The sequence below is a fragment of the Hippichthys cyanospilos genome, chromosome 2 (assembly GCF_059441005.1).
Source record: "Hippichthys cyanospilos isolate Australia breed blue-spotted pipefish chromosome 2, RoL_Hcya_1.0, whole genome shotgun sequence".
NCBI classification, from domain to species: Eukaryota; Metazoa; Chordata; class Actinopteri; order Syngnathiformes; family Syngnathidae; genus Hippichthys; species Hippichthys cyanospilos.
The window spans coordinates 25,439,396-25,453,107 of record NC_142370.1 but is presented as its reverse complement, the minus strand read 5'-3'; the positions used below and the strand labels follow the sequence as shown (position 1 = coordinate 25,453,107).

Genomic DNA, 13,712 nt, shown 5'->3' with positions numbered 1-13,712 from the left:
TGAACTGGTTGTCAGGCTGCTGCTCCTCTAATTAAAATTTATGGAGGCATACAAACTTGTGTCAAACTCGTTTTTACCATGAGCCACGATGTAGTTATAGCTTTTGTTCGAGGGCTGTTTTGACAGTGAAGTCAAATAAATTTGAAGTATGATCTTCACACAGTTACACATTTTAAAATCAGAGGCTGCTAAAAACTGTTCAAAAGACAACTTGAAAATTTAGCATTTTAGGCAGAAACTTGAAGTCATAATTAGTACTTTGCTGGACACATAAAAAAAAAAAAAAAAAAAAAGCGGTGGGCCGGATCTGGCCCCCGGGCCTTGAGTTTGACACCGGTTGTCTGGTTGTTCGTGTGAAAGTGTGGAAGGAGTACACCTGTGATGATCTGACTTATCTTCCAAGGTCATTACGTTCTAGCTTCACTCAAAATAATCCTTGTGTACGAACCAGTGAGGGACTCTTTGGGAGCGGTGGTCACATTAAATGCTATGTTATCCTTAACTTTCCATGACAACTAGATATGAATGATCTTACAATTATTTTTGCTGTTAAGCGACAAGTTCGAAAATAGTAATGTCACCAAGGTCAACTGTAATGTTGTTTGATAGAATATCTATTTTTTGCAGGAGTGCTGCAAATGTTGGTTTGCTGAAGTTGAATTGTTCACCAGAGGGGGGCCCAGCAAGGGAAGAAGCAGCTCAACACTGCTGACACTGAAGACATCTTGCCATACAACAGAACAACAACAGTATGTATACGATTCACATACAATCACAACTGGAATAGATGGTATCTATGAAAATGTGAGTGAAGGAAAGGCTTGTTGTCATTTTGTTCAGCCACTCTTGCAGTTAGAATCAACTGATGACCAGGCAGTAGCCCTGGAATTTCACCAAAAGTATTCAATGATTGATTGGTCACTCAATCAAAATGATTTTTCAGCCTTCAGAACACATAACCTGTGGAATTTGACATCTTTAAATGATTTCACTCCACTTTTTATTTGATATCATGGTAAAAAATAAGCACTGGAAATCACAGAATAACCAGCACTGTGATGTAACTGGCATATAAGAACAGACACGACTTTGCAAAATGTAAACCAAATATTAAAAGAAAATATTGACATCTCAAAATATTGACACCTCAAAAACACACTCTCCAATGCCATTAATTGAAAACAGCTGGAGTGACATTTTTCCAATTTTGCTCAAGTGGAAGCGTGGTCATTTTCTAAGTCCAAAGGTTGTGGGACTTTTTTAAACGAACCAATACAATGCATACTTATGATTTCTGAGAGAGAAAAACGTTACCAGTTTCCCTTTTCAAGTAAATATCACATTTTTTTTTTTTTTTTATTGTAGAATGAGAAAATATTTCCGAACCTTTGAATGTGTGTGTAATCGATGATGCTTTAATGTCTAATGAAAACGACTTGCAGTCTTATTGCACATCCAGCATACAAAGTGTGATGTCATTAAAACGAAACAAAAAAAGCTTCAGTTTGACAAGGTACTTTAGTCCCATATTTCTGCATCTTTCTATTGTACTTGTGCGGCTCATGCGTAGGCCAGAGTCTATCCCAGCTGACTGGGCAAGACGCTGGTTACGCCTTGGACCAGTCACTAGCCAAATGCAGTTCACAGATAATGAACTGTTCACACAAACATTAATCATCTTTTAGGTAATATCACAGCATGATCTGGATCACGTGACTTTACCGCTATCATTGGCCACCTTATCTGAGGAAATAATGACAGGCATCTGTGGAAATAATGACAGGCATCTGACTCATCAAAACAATCCCTCGGGTTAACAAAAGAGCTCGGTCTTGAACTAAATCTGTTGTACCGGGGCGGAGACAGCAACTGCTAGTTTGAGAAGTTGATTCAAGGCCATTAAAATGCACGGGAGATATATGAAATAGCTACACATGACACGGTTTGATATTATTAGGGAGGGAAAACAAATGTAAAGGTGAAACATGTATTCAGCAAAACAGATTCTAGATCATTTGTTATGCATAAAAACGGAAGTGAATTTGACAGTAAGGTTGGTCCACGTTTAATATGTTCCGAGTTTGACCACTAGAGGTTGCCACACGCCCTTGTTGTCTTTTTTGTGTTGTCAACTGACTGTTTCACTCACGTCATTTTTTTCTGAGTGTGTTTGAAGGGTCAGAGCGTGTGAACTGAGGACTCAGTCTCAAGAACAATTGGTGGTGCTTGTTTGTCCTGTTCAGTGTTAGTGGCATCTGTGAGTTGCATGTGTTTGGCGGTGCTGAGAGCAACATACTGTCCTGTCTTTTTGTCAATGACAAAGTGATGGCCGCTGACCTGAGCGGGAGCCGCACCCCCAGCACTTGAACTCACTTGAATGTTTCCAACCCTAGCACAAAACATCAATTCAGTGCATGTGTACCACAGAGCCCTAACAGTACGCAGAGCTGAAAAATCTTAAATGGCTGCAGCTGCTTTTCTATGGCAATTGGGTGTTTTAATAGAGGGACATTATGGGCCAGAGAGCAGGGTAATGACCGCTCTGGCCATCGGAATGCCTTGATCTTATCAGTATGGGGAGAGGGGATGCTCCCACTTTCTGATGGTCTAATAGCCCCTGCACTAATAGACAAGCAGTCGAGGTCAGCAGGAATCTGCCCCTCTCATACATGCAAAGACACATCCACGTTCATCCAAGCCAATTGTTGTGACCGTGTTCCATTTTGCAGTCAATTCCTTCATGTTGCCGTTTTAAAAAGACTGAAGACTACAAGTTGTAATAAGGAGCACGCAAGTGACGCAAAGTTGAAAATCGGCACAGCAACAGACTCCTGCTGTTTTGGCATCCTCACGTACAATCTCATGTGCACATGTATATGCAGACAAATCCTATAAGTCCATTTGAATACAACAGCACTCATCTGCTGCTCTGGTTGTTTGAAATTTGTGATGAATCGTCAGTTTTCCGCAACCTCATGCTTAGCCCTCCCTAACGTGTCTGACAAGTCCATGGTAGGGTTTGGCCTACTCCTCAACATGATTGCTTGATGCCAGTACATCTGTGTGTGTGTGTGTGTGTGTGTGTGTGTGTGTGTGTGGGGGGGGGGGGGGGGGGGTGGCAGCACAGAGACAGTGACAAATAGGGTGTCTTGAAAGGGACAGATAGCCTTGCAACCAACCTCTACTCACTCATTGAGTCAGATAAAGAACAGCACAACACACACTCCTTTTCTGCACTTAACAATCAAATATGAATGGCAGCAAGGAATACATAAGATTGCTGGGAAATCTTTGAATTGGCATCGTGATATTTTATATTTTGTCTGTGTGCTATTAAACATGAATAATTCCAAGATTACTCAGAAGTTCATCAGTACTTGAATTTTTTTTTAACTAAATATTTTTTTTTAATTTTTTTTATTTTTTTTTAACTAAATATCTACGTAATTATCTAGACTCTAGATAGTTCTCAAGGGCTGGTATCCTGCATGTTTTCGATACTTCTCTATCAAACACCTCTGATTCAAATGATAAGGACCATTTTGAAGGTCCCGCAGAGTTTGCTGGTGAGCTAATCAATTTGAATTGGGTGTGTTTGGAAGAGAAACCTGGAAAACATGCAGGATACCGGCCCTCGAGGGCTTGAGTTTGACACCAATCAATTCTAATTTTACCTCTGGAAATAGTTGGGACTCACTAAAAATAAAACTATGGCCGGCAACAGGAGAATTTGGAGTCCCGAAAATTGTGCAATAAACAAGACAAGAGTCTGACTCGCTCAGCTCACATAGTCGGCTTCCAGGTTTTTTTTTTCTTTATCTTTACGAAATACAGGTGAGAATGTCAAGCCACCGCATTATATTATTGCTTCAGAATAAACTGTACCATAACAATTAAAAAATGGCACAAATGGCCCGAGTAAGCTTTTATTCTATAATAATATCCACCACCTTTTTTTAGCGCCATCCAAGGCGCCAAAAAGGAAAAAAGACAAATCAAAATCATGCGACAACTCAAGGCTGATGTAATTTTTTCCAACGACTGTTTTTTTTCTCATTTGACATTCTTTTTGCCTCCTTTTTTTTCACATGTAGTGCAGATGTCACGCGGTCGACCAACAATAGCTCAGCGGTCGAGCACCCCTGTCTTAAAGTGTACCCCACGTCTCGCATGACCTTGATCAGAATAAGCATAGAAAATGGGTGGATAATTAGGACATGGATGTGTCACTTCGACCGAATCATCTGCGGAGGGGTTCATTATTTTTTAGTTCTTAAAATATTTAATTATTATCCACGCAAGGGAGTAAAAACATTTCTCGAAGCAAGAGTGTTGTTATGCCTTCCTAAGGGGATCTCAATAGATATTCAAATTTGGCCAGGACACACAAGCAATGTTGCCAGTGTAGATATGCAAGCCCAAACAATCAGTGCGAGAGCGTCAGACCACATTTGGTGAACCTCCACGTTCCTTTTTCATTACAGGATTTGCGATTCTGATAGATGGACCGGAAATGTAAAATTCCATTGGTAAATGTGTGTCTGAGTGTGTGTGCTTAAAAATGACTAATATATCTAACTTTTGACCTGAGCTATCAAAAGCACCTTGTGTTGTGAAACTAAATATTCTTTCTTTAAACAAATGAAATAAACCCCAAAGTCTGACTGCTTGAGTTGTGAGTGGCAAGCAGCTGTTGGTGCGCACTTTCACTGTTGCTAAACACACAAGAGATTGTTTACGCTTCAATAAACTATCACAGGTCAGACACTTGATGAACAGAGCAAATGATGACGAATGATAAGCTGTTACACAACATTTTTGAGGCGTTACTAAAACATCCTTGTGTTATTGCATTCATTTCTTTTTCAGGTTCCATCAAAAGTCCAGCATGGCTCGCGCAAAAGCTCACGTCCACCTGCTTTTGCTCTTCTATCAATGCATTCCACATAAGCAACATACATGTATGGGTGACTGATTTATGATTTTACAACATTCGCATCTGGAAAAAAATGTTTGCACACATGTACACTTCGCATGCGAGCATACCTGCTCTACGTGTGTGTTGTGTACACTCAGTACTGCGCTATGCTGAAGCTGCCATCGGCCCACACAGTCTTTGCACGAGAGAAGTCTGAGCTGGATCAAACTCTGTCAGGAGATTCTTCTGGGGACATGGAGGTAGGCGGATGCAGAAATGCTGCGTCACTAGCAAAACAAATGGTTCTGCTGCTTTTCTCTTATTTGCATGCATGCGAACATTATTGTCAGTCTTTTGTTTGTTTGCGGTTGGCACTTGGAAAATCTTGTGACTGCTTTCAGTGTACGTATGTGGTAAAATGCCCACAAACGGCCAAGGCGTGCTTACCAGAAGGAATAGCACAATGTCGATGCAAAAAATTTAGTACAAACGTATTTTGGATGTATTTAACCCTCCTGTTAAGTGTTGGCTCAAAATAACCTGTATGAAAGTTTGAAGATCTAGAAAAAGTAGTTTAAAATATTTGCCTGAATGAGTGAAAATCAACATATAATATGAAAATGGTTCTTCTTACCTAATTGCAACCACACACTACAACATACAGTAGATACTGTTCGGATGAATTTGACCCAGAAATCAATCTGGAGGTCAAAGGGTGTCAGAAAGGCCTGACCAATCCTTTCTTTGCAAGTGTGAGACATATTTCACCCATCTCTCTCTCTCTCTCTCTCTCTCTCTCTCTCTCTCTCTCTCTCTCTCTCTCTCTCTCTCTCACTTTCTCTGACTCACACACACACACACTCACACAGGTGCACCACTGCAGGTGTTATGACAATGAAAACCATGTATGTTCTCACGAGACAATCTCACCCACATTCAGTAGACACTCAACAGGGGAGTGGTAAACCATATAAAAGATTCTCTGCATGGGAGTCATATCATGATTTCACTCTGCCAGGAAGACATTTACTGAAGGAGCAGCAGAACCAGAACGATAATAGTCCAGGAGGCTCAGGAATTTATTAATGATCATGACACTGAAATAGAGTAGAATGTGTCTGAAGATGAATCCTATCTTGAGCTAATTTCTGATTCTAATGATTTTCTTTTAACCAGATGAGTGAATTGTGATTCTTATTCCTCCAAACAAGACATTCATGTCACAAATGGTGAAATACAGCGCAGTCTTCATCCCCCCAAATTGTCAACAGAAATTATAATAAAGGTAGTGCTGTGGCCCGCTAGGCTGGCAGTGACCCATGTGACCTGGGTAGTTGCTCCACCTGCATGTCCTGATCCTGATCCTGGTCCTTGTCCTGATCTGAAGCCAGACCACTGTATTTCAGAATTTTTTTATTACCTGAATCTCATTTGGACAAATAAGAATAATAACAATTCTATCATCTGCTTCGGAAGTGATGAAACATCACAAAATTTGAACCAACATTTTCTTTGCCCGTATCAAATGAGTAAATCATCCTTATTGAACCCATTAACTGTTCGAGCTAAGGAAACACGATTACGCTCAATAATGATTGAATAGTTAGTAATTGAGCTAACAATAAAATAGTAACAATGTTTCTTAGGGTATTTTCGGTTTTGGAATTCTTTTGGGTAATTACACAAACTGACCAAGCACCATTTTTGTCCCCAACAGGAGGGTTAAAATATGTCTTTCTAATTTGTATTTGTCAGGTACAAAACTATACAACACTTTAATTTATTCAAAACACAGTCATTTTGGGGGGGGGACTCAAATGGATTAAAGGAATTTCCATTTATTTCAATAGAAAAAAAATGAAACGATGCGTTTTGAGTCGGTCGTGTCAGTTAAACTTCTCAAGGCAAAACTGTATATGGACTAAAACATTTGGTCATTCCTTCTACAGAAATGGAAAACTCCAAGGACGTCCTCCTCCTGAAAGATTTTACCGTATGTTATTAGATTATATGAATGAAATTGTCCCGGTGTGATTGAATACTTTTGGCTAGCCACCATTTCAGGGTGTACTCTCCTTCTCACTCAAAGAAAGCCGGGATACCCTCCTGTACCCTCGTGACCCTCGGGAGAGTAAACACATCAAAGAATGAATGAATAGACAGACAGAGAGGCGTGTGATTTATGACTCTATTGAAGTTATATACTTTTCACTCGTGTGGAAAGAAATTACATTTGCGATATATAAAATCAGTTTGAAGATTTTGATGGCTTGCATTGCGGCGTAAAAGCTTGCATAAAAGCTGCGTAATACTTGATTGAATTATCGCCATAGAGAGCAAACAAGACCGCTCCCCCTTAGTGTCAAAGGGGACAGTTGTTTTTGTTCCACCGGCACTTTATTGTAAAAGTGAAATGATGTCGTTCCCATGTCAGCCCTGTGTAAATGTTTTGTGCACGGTATTCCTCCATTTCATGCCGAGCGCTTGCTCTGTTTACCTCTGTTTACTGAGAGACTGAGGCTACTGTACTGTGTCCTTGCAGCTTCGGTGCTGGAAGAAGAGCTAAAACCACGCACTGAGAATAAGCAGAGAATATGATTTGTCAAATATATTTCAGTTATATTTTCACAAGCCTTATTTTATACTTTGGCATTATTTCTTATTACATCTAGTAAAATATTGACTATATTTTTTTTTATTTTTTTGTAGCACTTGTTGTCATTGGGGTCATGGAGTGCACTGCAGTCCATATAACCTTCATCCGATATGCCTAATTCAAATGTTCAGCTAATAACCAGGCTTTCCAAAAGTTTGATTACAATCATGGTCGCTTGAATCAGGTGTACCTGAAGAGGGTTACATGGAAAACAGACTGGATAGGGGCTCTCGGGGACCAGACTTGGGCACCCCTGCCCTAGACTTTTGGCCAGCCAATCAAGTGGCACATTGAGACAAGCAACCATTCATACTCAAATTCACACTTGGGGGCCTATTTTTGTGCAATGTGCAAGGCTGGCGATTGTCACGGCACAGACGTGCAAGGAGTGGGGTCAGACAGAGATTTAGCAAATTGCTAGACGGCTGCAACTACTTGCAGATAGATTGAGGTGGTCTGTGTTATCTGGGCTCCAATCGTGCATTCAGAGAAGCCCTTCCCCATCACTTCTTTAATGTGGTGCACCTGACACGTACGGAAAGGCCAGCTGTTGTGAATCAGTCCTCCTATGGCACACAGCAAACCGCTGCCCAGAGTGGGAAGCAGTTCAGTGATATTAGATGGCGAGCTAAGGGCAAATTAGCAGAGCTCCATGATGAGCAGCAGTTAACTAACTAGTGGTGGGGGCCGTGTTCACATTCCACGTCCCATATAAGCCAGGAAGTATTAGCTGGTATTCAAGCCAGCAAATTTGTGTGTGTGTGTTTATTTGTAATAAATACAATTTAAAATGTATAATATTAATTAAACAAATAAGACATGATAAAGTCTTTTATTATACTGATCATTTGTAAATTATATTTTCTACAAAGACCATTTCAAATTTAGTAAGAAAATAAAAATAAGATGTAAATCATTTTTGGTTTAAAACATATAATTTGTACCATTATTTTATTTCTACAATGACTATCTGAAATATATCTGTATATTTATTAAAAAAAATACATCATGAATGTTTTATGGTACATTAGCACTCAACACAACAAAATCATATTTACGCCCAGAAATTTTTCACAACAGGACTTTTCATTATAGGTAAGCCTGTGTCAGACATAAACATTAAAAACATGCTGTACGTCTAGAATCTGACTGAAGTAAAAAAAACAAAACAAAAAAAACATTGAACATTGAAAAAAAAGGAAAGAAAGAAATACCCAAATATGCAATAAGCATTCATTTTCATACTTACATAAATTTCTTGCATAACGTCTTTCAATTTGCTTCATCCGTCTTTCATCTTTATTACTTTTAGCCTGTCTTCAAGTGTTAAACTTGGTGTAAGCTTAACACTACGCGGCTCCACGCGTCAAACTGACGTTACTTCGGCAACCACGTCCCTTCGTGCAGAGTCCATGGGGTCCAGATCTTACGCAACACGTATATTCCAGAATCTAGATGCTTCAGTGTTTACACCAAGCACATGTTCACCGGTCTACCAAATTAGGGCCCCTAATGTTGACGGCGGCACGGTGAGGTGGAAAGAGTGATTAGCACATCTGCCTCAGTTCAGAGATCCCAGGTTAAATTCCATTTTGCCCTGGTCTTCCTGTGTGGAAATGCATGATCTTCCCTTGCTTGCATGGATGTTCTCCGGGCATTCTGATTTCTTCCCACATTCCAAAAATATGCATGGCAGCCAAACCAAATTGTCCTTAGGTGTGATTGAGTACATGAGTGGTTGTTCACCTCTGTGTGCCCCACAGTTGGCTGGAAATCAGTTCAAGTTGTCCCTGCCTCATGCCCAAAGGATGGCTGGGATAGGCACCAGTAAACCAGCAACCCAATTGAGGATAAGCGGCCACTGAAAATGGATGGATGGATAGATGGATGGGTGGATGTGGATCTATAGTTTTGTGGATTTGGATGAATGGGTGAGTGGGTGGATGGATTGGTGAGTGGGTGGATGGATGGATAGATGGATGTGGATCTGTAGTTTTGTTGATTTGGTTTCCTTTAGATTTAGTCAAGAGGTCTTGAAGGAAGTAAGGACCAGATGGCAGGCCCAGCGCAAGGCGATTAAAGAACTCGCCACTGTAGCAGAACGGAGCAGTCACTGGCTGTGGCTGAAACGTAAGGATGCACATGGGATGCCAAATGACCATGTGGTGTCACCGCACGCTACACACCCGGTGCTGATCATCCCGTGATGGGCCATCCCCGGTAGATGGTGTCTTGTTCTAAGTGGCCGAAACACCCAACGATACCTGGGGCAAACAACTAACGATGTGGTGGGCTGGTTGCACCACATGGTCAATGCCAAATTCCACCCGACCCAAGAAGACATCTCCAACGACGGTGAATTGATGTGCTGAATATTAGGGAACTTTAACAACTTGTCCTATTAAGAAGTCTTGCTTCTTGTTTTGTATGTTTTCACTGTGTTCATTTTGTGATGACTTGTCTGTCCCATTTTTTGTTTCCAACTGTTCTTGTCAGCCTGGTGCTTTGTGTCTACCAGTCAGCTCACTTTGTCCTCGTTGTCACGTTGGTTATCTTGTATTTTTTAGCTATCTTTTAGCTATCGTTTGTTATTATTGTTGTTGTTGTTGTGTGTTTGTGTGTGTGTGTCACTGTCAGCAGTCAGGTAATTGTACACTGTAATCGATATAATCAAGGTTAATTATGTTTGACACTCGACCTCCTTGCGCTGACATGGCCTTTTTGCTTAACCACACAATTCCATTAAGCAGCCAGACAGATTGTGGTGATTTTGCTTCTGGTTCAATGATTGCGTCATCACAGTAAACCTATGAAGGGACTAACAGTTATTCCTTAATGTTGTTATTTCAGCACAAAACAGCTGTCAGGTTCACCTGTAAGACAATTTGAGAAACCATACACAAAAAAGGAGAGAAGACATTCTTTAACCAACTCATTCATGAGGAGAATGGAGATGGACTGCACAAATACAATTCTGCTGCGTTCTGAAGTAGTCCCTCCGATTCCTTGCTTTTTATTTGGTTCAGCGGTCCCTAAGTTACGGCCCGAAAAGGGCAAAAGTGCAACTGGGGGAGAAAAAGTACAGCCGGAACCCAGTGTATTTGCCCATCTATGTGTATATGTATACGTATATGGGTGGCAAATATTCTGTGAAGCAAGACATTCTGCAAGATATTTTGTAAGTCACAGATAAAGTGACATCTGTCAGCTGTTTGGCCTTCCCATGACAAAGCTTGAGAGAGCATTTCTTCTCACAGAAACCTTCTCTCAGAAAAGCATTTTTTCTTTGCAAGCAGGTATATTGATTGTAGCATATGTATAATTACCATAGTTACATTTTTTCCAACAAAAGCTATTTCGTTTTCGACCATTCGTGCATAATTTCCAATTTAACATCAAACACCACTTGGCTGTATTTTATTTGCATTTCACTCAAACTTACTCTAACTTCCCTGCCTTGATACATGCTTTATTTCATGACCTCTGCTTTCCGTATATTCTTGTATCACCTGCACAAATCAATGCTTTCGAAATGAGCCCGTAAAATAAGGTTTTGTGAAGCACAAGGGTGCTGAACACTTATTTCAACCTGCTAAAAATGTTGAAGATCCTCTAATTTGATTAGTCAATCAACTCACAAAGAACATTTTTATTGTATTGTGAAGATGTTGTGCAGTTGACATGGATGCGGTTTTCAAGAGCACCTTCAAAGAGCACCTACTGCGTTTTGAGTTTCATAGCCTTGTTTTTCAGTTGTTGGACATGTCTGAAAGAACACTTGCTTTCATCTGTAGTTATATCGACCTTGCTCAGCTATCTATTCACGTCACTCAGGTAGCCGTTGTATCATCATTCATGTCAGCATCCGCATTTGTCAGCTGGTCTCACTCACTGGTATCTACGTGAGGCCTACACAAGTTGACCCTGACCTCCTGTTTCCCACACCTCAGTCTCTCCTTGTGTGAGAGTGTGTATTGTCGGCTCAAACACCCTCATTCCTTGGTATGTTGGTGGAATTTCGACTATTTTTCCAGGTCAGTGTTGTTTGTACCTTGCGAGGTGTGTCTGTAAATTCCCACACAAGGAGCGAGATAAACACACTCACACAGTGACGCATGTATACAGTACTTGTCGCATCACAGCCCATCCAGCTTCAGGCCAAACAATAATCCGACACCGTATCAGCATTTTTGTCCTAGTTGTACTTAAAAATAGAATAGAATAGAATAGAAACATTTTCTGTATTTACCATGCAAGAGAATGAAAGCAAAATTTGTGAAGTACAATCGCTATCAAGTCATTAATTATACGTTACAGTTTGACCAATCATCTGTCGTTTGATGAAACCATAATTAATATATGCAAAATATTAAAAGGAGATGCGATTTGTGTGAGAACTGATTGATCTTGAGCCATTGCGTCCTTGTCAAAGTCACCTTGGGCGACATACTGAACCCCTAGTTGCTCTGGATGCTGCATCAGCCGGAGGTAAATGGATAGTCGAATGTAAATCGCTTTGTCGGCCTTGTATGGTGGAAAGGTAATCTATCTATCTATCCATCTATCTGTTTGTCCCGTACCAATGGGACAAACAGACAAACAGAAAAAAAAAAGAGAAAACTGTAAATTGCTCACTACTTACAACTAGAATCAATTAAGTGGGTTTTTGTGTGTGAATGGTGATTTATATTCTGGAGATTCTTGATTATACTTTCCTCTTTTCTGTTAATTGTATGCTCACAGTTGAAGGAAGCTTTGACAGAAAGTCTTGAGAAGAGGGCGCTGAGACAGGGAAGATTGCAGGAAAAAAATCATTTTGACAATCTGTCCAAGAGGCCTTTGATTTAATGTAGACCCAGTACGAGGCCACACTAGGGCTTCTGTGGCCTGACCATGTCCAAACACCAGCTATCAACAACCTCAGGTAATTATGGCCATCTTGTCATTAGACAGGAACCCACCTGGCTGATAGTGAAGGGTGGGTTGAGGCCATCAGGGGTTTGGGTTGGCTCTTTAGCAAAACACTTTGACTGATATGACAACATTCCACCCAAAATGACATAGAACACGCCTTTGTTACTGCCATAAATGTTGTATTACTGTGTGAGCAATTTTTCTCGAATTCAGTTCCAAGACTTATTCTTTGTTGGTGTCGGATTTTGCATTCAACCTCAGGACTAGTCTACATGAAAATTGAGCCTTCATGACTGATCGTGTATCAGACGGCAGTATCATACAGAAATATGACGAACAGTTTCACTCAATCACTGTCAGACACACAGCAATTTGCTGTGGTATTCATCACGCTTTGATGAGGATACATACATGAGTATGCATTTGATTATTGCTACATTTTATTTCTAAATGTGACGATGCAGCATTTGTGTTTGAATAATCTATTCTTTAAAACATTATAATTAGGGTTGTGCATCTCTGGCCTGCGACTAATACAATGTGTATCGCCACAGACTATACAATAAAGACAATAGCAGCAACTACTGATGTGATACGATATGATTTATCTGCTAATCGTGATGCAAGTGCAATTTAGTACAATTTGATCCAACACAATGTTATAGGTTTTAATTTTGATTTGATGCCACAAAGAAATGATGCAATGCAAATGAATGATTTTGATTATTTATTCACCAAAATTAAGTCTCAAAATTATTCTCCTTTTAACAGCACTTTTGTAGACACCTGGCTCATAGTTGATAAAAATGAGGCAAATTGCAATACTCTTAAAGGAAAAAAATAACTTTTCACAACTGTTGTAAACAAAAAACAAAATTGTAATTATATTGATCAAAGTGAAATAACTTGGTTATTGTATTATATTGAAAAGAGAAAAATATTAATACATGTATACGGTACTCAAAATCATCTTTTCTATTCTGTAGTTAGCCTCCAAGATGTAGGGGACGTAATAGAAAGCTTCATTTTCTGTGACACAGAACGGATAGATAGCTTTTCCCATCCATCCATCCATCCATCCATCGCTTTATCTGGAGTCGGGTTGCGGGGGCCAGCAGCTTCAGCAGAGACGACCAGACTTCCCTCTCCTCAGCCATTTTGTCCAGCTCCTTCAGGAGGATCCCCAGGCGTTCCTAGATCAGCCTAGAGACATAGTCTCTCCAG

General features: G+C 40.2%; 1 long non-coding RNA gene across 1 annotated transcript; it reads left to right on the top strand.

Moving 5' to 3' along the window:
- The first annotated feature begins 585 nt into the window (after positions 1-585).
- On the top strand, positions 586-5,264 carry LOC148428000 (uncharacterized). The gene is made up of 3 exons (XR_015868449.1): positions 586-749; positions 4,870-4,961; positions 5,077-5,264. It is a non-coding gene; the product is annotated as an uncharacterized LOC148428000 (long non-coding RNA).
- Positions 5,265-13,712: the final 8,448 nt, after the last annotated feature.